Consider the following 7,980-nt stretch of genomic DNA (forward strand, 5'->3'; position numbering starts at 1 on the left):
CTGCTGGTCCGTTCAATATGATGATGTTTTTTGTTTGTTATTTTTTTATACAGAGCTTTATTTGATAAATAATAAAGGAGATTATTAGATGGGAACTCAATGTATAAGAGGTGTATATATTATCAGAGTGTATAGGTTTGTTTGTGTCAAATGGCCCTTTTTTTTAATGTACGTTATTTCAGCTGACTGCAACAAGTTTATCGAAATTGTTTTGTGTTGTGTTTTCTTGCTTTTTTCTATTTTTTTCCCCCTGTTCTTTTCGTTTAAAGATATCTACGTTTCCCAACCCTGTGTTTGCACTAGCTATCGACAGGACGCAAGTTTCCTTCTTCCTCAAATCCGATTGCATCAGATTTAGCAATAATTTCAATTATTTGCGTCGTCGTAAAGCATTCGCAGTTTCTTTCTAAGAGTAAAAGGTGCTCCTCGTTCCGTTTAACCAAATCGCTGCTGTCTGATGTCATGAGTGACTCCTCCCGCTCCCGAACACTTCCTGTAGAAGATATCAGTTGCATATCTGAGTGTTCTTAATAGTTTGTTTGTTTTGTTTGTTTGTTTGTTTGTTTCTGTATTTTCCATTGCACATTTCACTAATATTGTGCATCATAATTTTAGCGAGCTGCTCCTACACACTACTTCAGCACGAGCGCCTTCAGGATACACCGATGTCAAGAAGTCGAAGCGATCGGTCGAAGTCATGCTGTTTCCTAAATAGCAAAAATACAGCTCGGTTTGTTCGACATCCTCAAAAGTCCAATCGTGTCGTATTGCCGTATCGTCCACCAGAAAAAGTAAACAAAACAAAAACACGATTAGCTCCAAGTGCTACTTCATCATGACATGTCCTTTGTTAGTGTGAACACAGGGTTAAACCTAAAGGCCAAAAGACCGCGCACACTTCCTCCACGTGCCTCCGTGTGCCGTATCGTACGTCCGTACGTCTCCCGATTCGACAGCGAGACTCGAAATGCTTCGGTTCCTACAGTACAGCTGACCCGTTCCACGTACAGCGCATTCGCACAGCACAGAACTTTAAATGCTTCAATATGGTGCAGTTTTCAGAAGCACAATCGAGTGGCCTTAAAGAAATCCTCCAGCCGTACAGTATATCTATCTGTTAAGAACAGACTTAAAATTTAATTATATTATTATGTATAAGGGGCAGCTGTTAAATTGCAACAACACACTTTATATGAAAAGATATGAGCTAAGCTACAGTTACATTACATTCTAACTTTCATCCTTATTAAGCTTAATTCAATCGGTCAGTACAGAGAAACGACTCGACATGTTTGCACTTATCTTAGGCTACTTTCACACTTTTTTTTTTATTTTTTTTTTTTAGTTTTTTCTTTAGCGTTTTTTAAGTCACCAGCAAACGTATTAAAGGTAACTCTGTGATAAACGGTTGCTTTGTAAACGCACAGTGGAGCCTCCAAGGTGTGATGTTGAGTACTTTTTTTTTTTTTTTTTTTAATTTTCTGACATCACAAGATGGAGGAAACATAATGTGGGGAAAATATGTCTATAATTCGAAAGCAACCGGCGACGGCGATCTTTATTTCGTCTGCATTATCGATAATATCCAAGCTAATCTAACGAGTGGTGATGTTAGCTTACGACCCGTCGTGGTGAACATGTACTGTATCATCTAGGTTAAAGTATTTTTTCCCCGGATATCATCACAGGATCCGGCATCCTGAGATGTTAAATATCACTTCTTCCAGTTCCCTCCCAGATGTTTTTCGCCTGCTTTACGGTAATAATCGCTTGGATGTAGCTGTTAAGGACCAGTGTTAGAGATACTGAAGCATACAGCAATCTCACAGCCATTGTGCGGCGACTCCTTCGGTCTCTGACTCATTTTATTCCCCTGACAGCATGTATTGTGTTGGACTCGCTACGTCAGTTTCCAGCTCTGAATAATTATAATAAACACGTAGGCATCCTGATCAAACAGATTAATTAGCCTCCATTATGCTGTATTTATGAGACTGAAATGACCTTGTGGTGATGTTTTCACACTCCGTTCTCCTGTTCCAGCTTTATCATGCCGTACTGTTCGCTCTTCCATCTTCTTCTTTATGTATTTTACTGTCTTGTTCATGCAGATATCAAATTTATATACAGTATATATATATAAATATATATATATATAAAAATATAAATACATATTTTTATTAAAAATTAACGATTTTTATCTTTTTCTATAATCTCGTCTTTGTCCTTTGTGCACGCAAAGATACATCATTACACGAAAACATTAACGCATCATTTCACACGTGTTAGAATTTGCAGGTAACAAGTTAAGGGTTAAATGATCAGAACTCCGTATAATTAAAGGAGATCGATTGTTCGGTGGCTACTTTCTACTCTGTAAACCAAACAAAAAAAAAGGTTTGTTTTTGGTATTTCCTCACTTAAAGAAAGCTGACTTCCCTTTTGTTTTGTATTTACTCCCACAAAAGGTTGCTCGCTTGCCTCCTTGACGCTTGTGTGCGCAGGCGTTATGATGAAGCATCCACGGCTTCGGCCCATTAGTCTTACCGATCTGTGCTATTGTTTCAGCGTAGCTAAATATTAATAACAGTCACCAGGATCATTACAGAATGCGAGAGCTCTGTATAGGAGCCACCACGCTCTCACCACAAAGCCTTTTATACTCATGACATTGCTAATAAATCTGAATCGTTCCGCTCTGAACATTATCAGTGTGTTTTACCCCAAAAGTAGTTTTTATAAGGGTGTTTTAATGAATGAATCCAAGGATTTCAGAAGCTGCTTTGATAGTTTATCTGTATGCACTTGTGGGCCTGTAGGACACTTACAACATCCTAAGGATGTTCCTTTAATTCCTCCTCCATCACAGCCGTTCATCCTCAAATTTGTAAGAACATTACTTCTGAAATCAATCCAAACAGGCCACATGTTGTATAGTTATATATTTTTCTTCTTCAGTACCTTCCTTACTGTTTGACATACTGTACAGAGAAACTACTTAAGTGTCCACGTCCATTGTCTCGCTATTCATGACTTCCTGCAGTGTATTTTCGAGGCTTATTTTTATTCAATGAGACAAAAAATTATGAAGGTGAATTCTGAAGACTTTCCCTTGGTAGAAAACATTAAAGGTGAGGTGTACGATGTTTGAAAGCCAGTGTTCACATTTGAATCACCAAAACAAACACACCCTAACCCAAATGGGTGTCACCCCTGTTTTGATAGCTCCGCCCCACACATACATACGTAACCCAGGCAACTATTATGGCGGATATTTTTATCAAAAAATTAACACAATGAGTAATACTATGGTAATACACGTGTTTTTATATTACTGTGTGTTGTACCGTGAAAGGTTTAGCTCCGTTTCACGCGGAAGACGACGTTCAACACCTAGAACCCGAGTCAGAGGTAACGTCAATGTTTGTCAATCTCTTTGTCATGTCAATGTTTCAAGTTCACTCTCAAAATGGCAGGAAAAAAGGTGATGATCATATGTGCCCATGTGTATGATGTGGCTCTTTGCGGTAACACAGTAAAAAATGTGGCTCTTGGTCTCTGACTGGTTGGACACCTCGGTCTACACGTTTGTTTTGTTAGTCGGCCCGACTCAGTTTTCTGAAGCATTTTTCAAACATCGTGCACCGCACCTTTAAGTGCAAATACTGTAAACTCCTTCCTCAATTAAAAAAAAAGGTTATTCTTTTTCTGTTCATCCATTTCATTAGGTCAAGATTATGTAGCTTGTGAATTAGTTACTGTAGAAATGATAACGTATTAGAACGAAAGCATTAACATGACACCCCACCCCCACCCCCCACCCCCCAAACAACACAATCCCCAATGGTTGATTTATGATGCGTTACAGATTAATCAACACCAGCTGAATGGAATCAGTTTACCAAGCTACAGGCTCGTTCTTACGTTCCTGCACGTTTCCCATATTTCCTCTTGGGTTAAAAAAAGAAAAATAAAGAGCTGTAAATAAAGAGAAACTGATCAGACGTAGGGCTTAATCTCTGAGTGATTAATCTCCAAAGCCAATGAGTTATAATTCATCTAGTGAAGTGTATCAGTGGCTCATGAAGAGATCTGCTGAAGGCCGCTTCAGTAGATTACCACCGGATCACCGTAGTAGCATGTCAGCTCTTATTAACCTGGATTATTTATGATGTTTTGTATAAAGGGGTGGAATAGGTGAAGTGATTTGCACACTTCCTGCATGTTTAACATCTGGGCGCTAATGTTATGTGTTATTGATATTATATGTGTCAGAAAGCCGTACACTCACTGAGCACTTTATTAGAAACACCTGTACAGTGCATATACATGCAGTGTTCACATGAACCATGAGAAAATGAGACTTACAACAGAAGGAGACCGCATCGCATTCAATAGCATGAATATTATGGATCCAACCTGATTTATGTCAACAGTCCACGCTCATAGAGGTGGTATAATGGTGCGGGGAATGTTTCCTGATTCAAATCCATCATGGCTTCTATGCTACCATGTATTTGAGTATCGTTGCCGACCGTGTGGATCCGTTCGTGACCACAATTTCATCGTCTAATGTCTTCTTCACTGTGCTGTACTTTTTTAGTTGTTGTTTTTTTTTTTTTTTGGTCTGTGCGTTAGGATCCTTATCACACAGGCTGTAGTTCTGTTCGTACATCCGGGCCCCGAGGGCACCCTGCTATCACTATGACCTTATGACTTATAAGATATGGTTATAAGATATTACATTCTTGACCTAATCAGCTTTCCACTGCTCAGCTTGTTTTGTGCTTTTAATCACTGCTTATGGGATCCGTGTAGCCAGTAAATGAGAGCCTTAAAAGCTGATTAGTTGTTTTCAGGCTTGCTGTTCACGGTGTACCAGCATCAGCAGTTCATTGATGGAAATAACCGGTGTAAATGAGTATCCTGGGGATAAGAAGCAGTAGACACCAGCGACAGTTTCAGCTTTTAGTTAACTTTTTCTCATCCGTCGGCCCCTTTGTTACACTGGTGCTGCGAGGACATTTGCATATTAAAATGTGATTTTGTGATGCAGTAACAATCGTAGGTCACATGGTCAAGTAAATAAGAGATGTGCTGAATCTTCCCAGGCAAGATGAAGGCTGCTATTCCGGCAGCTCAACATGTTACGCAGATTTTCAAAACTACACCCAAGTAATGTCGCGGTAGGATGTGACTCGTCTCTTTCCAAAGGATGTAATGAGATCATTAGCAACGTGTCAGTTCAGATGGGATATACTGGGGTTTCTAATGTTTATTGGGTAATATTGAGGGTTGTTGGGGTTATTGAGGGTTGTTTGGGGCTGTTGGGGGTTATTGAGGGTTGTTGGGGGCTATTGAGGTTTGTTGGTGTCTTTTTAAGGGTTGTTGGTGGGTTATTGAGGGTTGTTGTTGGTTGTTTGGGGTTATTGAGGATTGTTGGGGTTATTGAGGGTTGTTTGGGGTTATTGAGGCTTGCTGGGAGTTGTTAAGGGTTATTGAGGGTTGTTGTTGGTTATTTGGGGTTATTGACGATTGTTGGGGTTATTCAGGGCTGTTGGGGGTTATTGAGGGTTGTTCAGAGTTATTGAGGGTTGTTGGGGTCTTTTTGAGGATTGTTGGGGGTTATTGAGGGTTGTTTAGGGTTATTGAAGGTGGTTGGGGGCTATTGAGGGTTGTTGGCAGTTATTGGGGTTGTTGAGGGAGGTTAAGGTTTGTGGTAATTATCTATTGGTCATTTAAAAGAAGGTAAGTAATCTTTCCATATGTACGCACACTCACAGTCTATAAAAATTCAGCCTTAAGAGCACCTATAATAATTTAATTACCCCACATCTCTGTGGAAACCTAACCCTGTTTGAATTAGGCTTTATGGGACTTTTCCTTTAATTTGTCATGTATGTTATTGATGTTGTTTGTTGTGTGTTGCCGGGATCATGCATGCTGTTAGTCCTTAGCCATGTATCTTACAAAAGATCTTGACAATTTTGTATTCATGAACTCAGATTCTATTCTCTACTGTATAGAACACTCAGTCCTGGAGGTCTTACTCAGGTTTCATCATTTCCCAAACTGTAGCTCAGTGGAACCACAAAGCTTTACAAATGACACTGTAATTCTTTGTAGATTTTATCCTGAGAACCTCTTTGCTTTTGTTTAAGGCATTCTACTAGAAACACCAACGCTGTGAGTGAATAAATCTGCTGAAATTGTAACCAAATAATACAGAAAACGGGGCAATATTTCAACACCCAGCTGAGCAAAACCCCACTGATGAAGACCATTGTTGGAGATATCAAGTACTCAGTCTCTGGATACTTCTTTTCTGGCCTTGTTATAAGGTCTGCCCAGTTCCTTCGCTCCAGGCCAGCAGGAGTCACGAACGCTTGCATGCTCGTGATGGGCAAATCGACTATAATTAGAACAGAGCTCGAGGCCATGCTGTAAATTTCGTGTCGGTTCAAGAGATTTTACTGGACATGTCCTGATTTTGATGCTCCCTGCTATGCACCAGGGTATGTGAGAGCATGAGGCAGCATTTATGAAGTCAGGCAGACCTTTTATTAGAGACCTAGATATCTGCAGCACTAGTGATTCTGATTCGTTTTCTAGAGAGTCACTGCAATAAGTGCCAACACTTTTTGCAATACACAATGAACTCTCCTTTAGGTAACAACTCAGCAAACATGCCTTCATTCAGATAAATACATGTACTACATTTAAAGGAATAAATAGGAAGATATAACACGTGAATATACAGTGATGCCTCGAGATACGAGTTTAATTCATTCCGTGACTTTGCTCGTATCTCAAATTGCTCGTATCTCAAAGCAATTTTCCCCATTTAAATGAACTGAAATCACATTAATCCGTTCCAGCTCGCAAAATTCCACTCCAGTTGTTTTGTTTATGTGTTTTGAATATGAAAAATGTTCAGTACCTGTATTTATAAATGACAAATATTGTATAAAAACATACAGTAATAAAAGAGAATGTTAAAAAAATAAACTGGGTTTACTTTACGGAAGATGCGCACGGAGGTTGAGGGAGGAGTAAACAGGCGGAGGAGTTAGGAGGAATTACACTTTCACTTACTCGCTATTGTACACTCTTAATGCTACTTTACACTTAAATGGAACTTAACTAAACTTCATTTAGAGCGGGGAGAGCAGCGACTAGAAAATAGAATAAACCCCCCGTATAACAGAAGCATTAATCATGCATAGAGTTAAAAATAGGAAAGGAAAATAATAAATGGATAAATAAATAATTAAATAATTAGAGGGGGAGAGAGGGAGAGAGAGAGAAAAATATGTGGAGATTTATGACGTAAACTGGTACAACGAACACAGGTTCCGGCATGGTGGAGTCGGGGTTGGAGGAGGGAGTTTAAATCGCAGCAGCAGCGAAGCGCTAGAAAGCGGCTCAATGAATGGGAATTTAAATGTTCGGGTAATATGGATGTCGTAACCGGATTGGTGCGCGACGTGGACAGCTGATTAACAGCTGATGCACGCTTGACCACGTGGCCTGCCAGAACTAACGCGTTACTTGATTTCTCTTAACTGAACTTAATTGCTACAATTTCTTTTCTTAGTTTTCTTTACATTAATTTTGCTTAATTTTCTTCATCGCTTTTCTCTTCACTTTTTTGTCACTCTTTCCTCACTAACATCTGCCATCATCATATGTCGTTTTAATAAAAACCTGTCCGGTCGGCATATCAGATGCGGTGTAGTCGCACAAGTTAAAATTTTTTAGGGATCGAAAATTACGGATCCGCAGATGGTCGTCACCTCACGCAGCGCCTTTGTGACTCTCCATAGGAAATGAATGACTTCCTGTTTTTCGGCCGTCGTTTGTCGTGTGCAGTGGAAAGGCGGCTTTAACCGAGTGAGACTTGGGAAGCTGAGGCGGGGGAAACAGAGCACACGTGGTTGTTGGGGATCTTTGTTTCGGCGGCGGCGGCTCGGATGCTCG

General features: G+C 39.9%; 1 protein-coding gene across 3 annotated transcripts in view; it reads left to right on the forward strand.

The window, feature by feature from the left end:
• tnk2b (tyrosine kinase, non-receptor, 2b) overlaps window positions 1-2,130 on the forward strand; it is a 22,113-nt gene extending 19,983 nt beyond the window's left edge. For all 3 annotated transcript variants that reach the window (XM_060867976.1, XM_060867985.1, XM_060867993.1), the window contains one exon: window positions 1-2,130. This exon is cut by the window's left edge and continues 264 nt beyond it. The gene's annotated coding sequence lies outside the window, so the exon portion shown is untranslated.
• Window positions 2,131-7,980: the final 5,850 nt, after the last annotated feature.

The sequence above is a fragment of the Tachysurus vachellii genome, chromosome 1 (genome assembly GCF_030014155.1).
Source record: "Tachysurus vachellii isolate PV-2020 chromosome 1, HZAU_Pvac_v1, whole genome shotgun sequence".
NCBI lineage: Eukaryota > Metazoa > Chordata > Actinopteri > Siluriformes > Bagridae > Tachysurus > Tachysurus vachellii.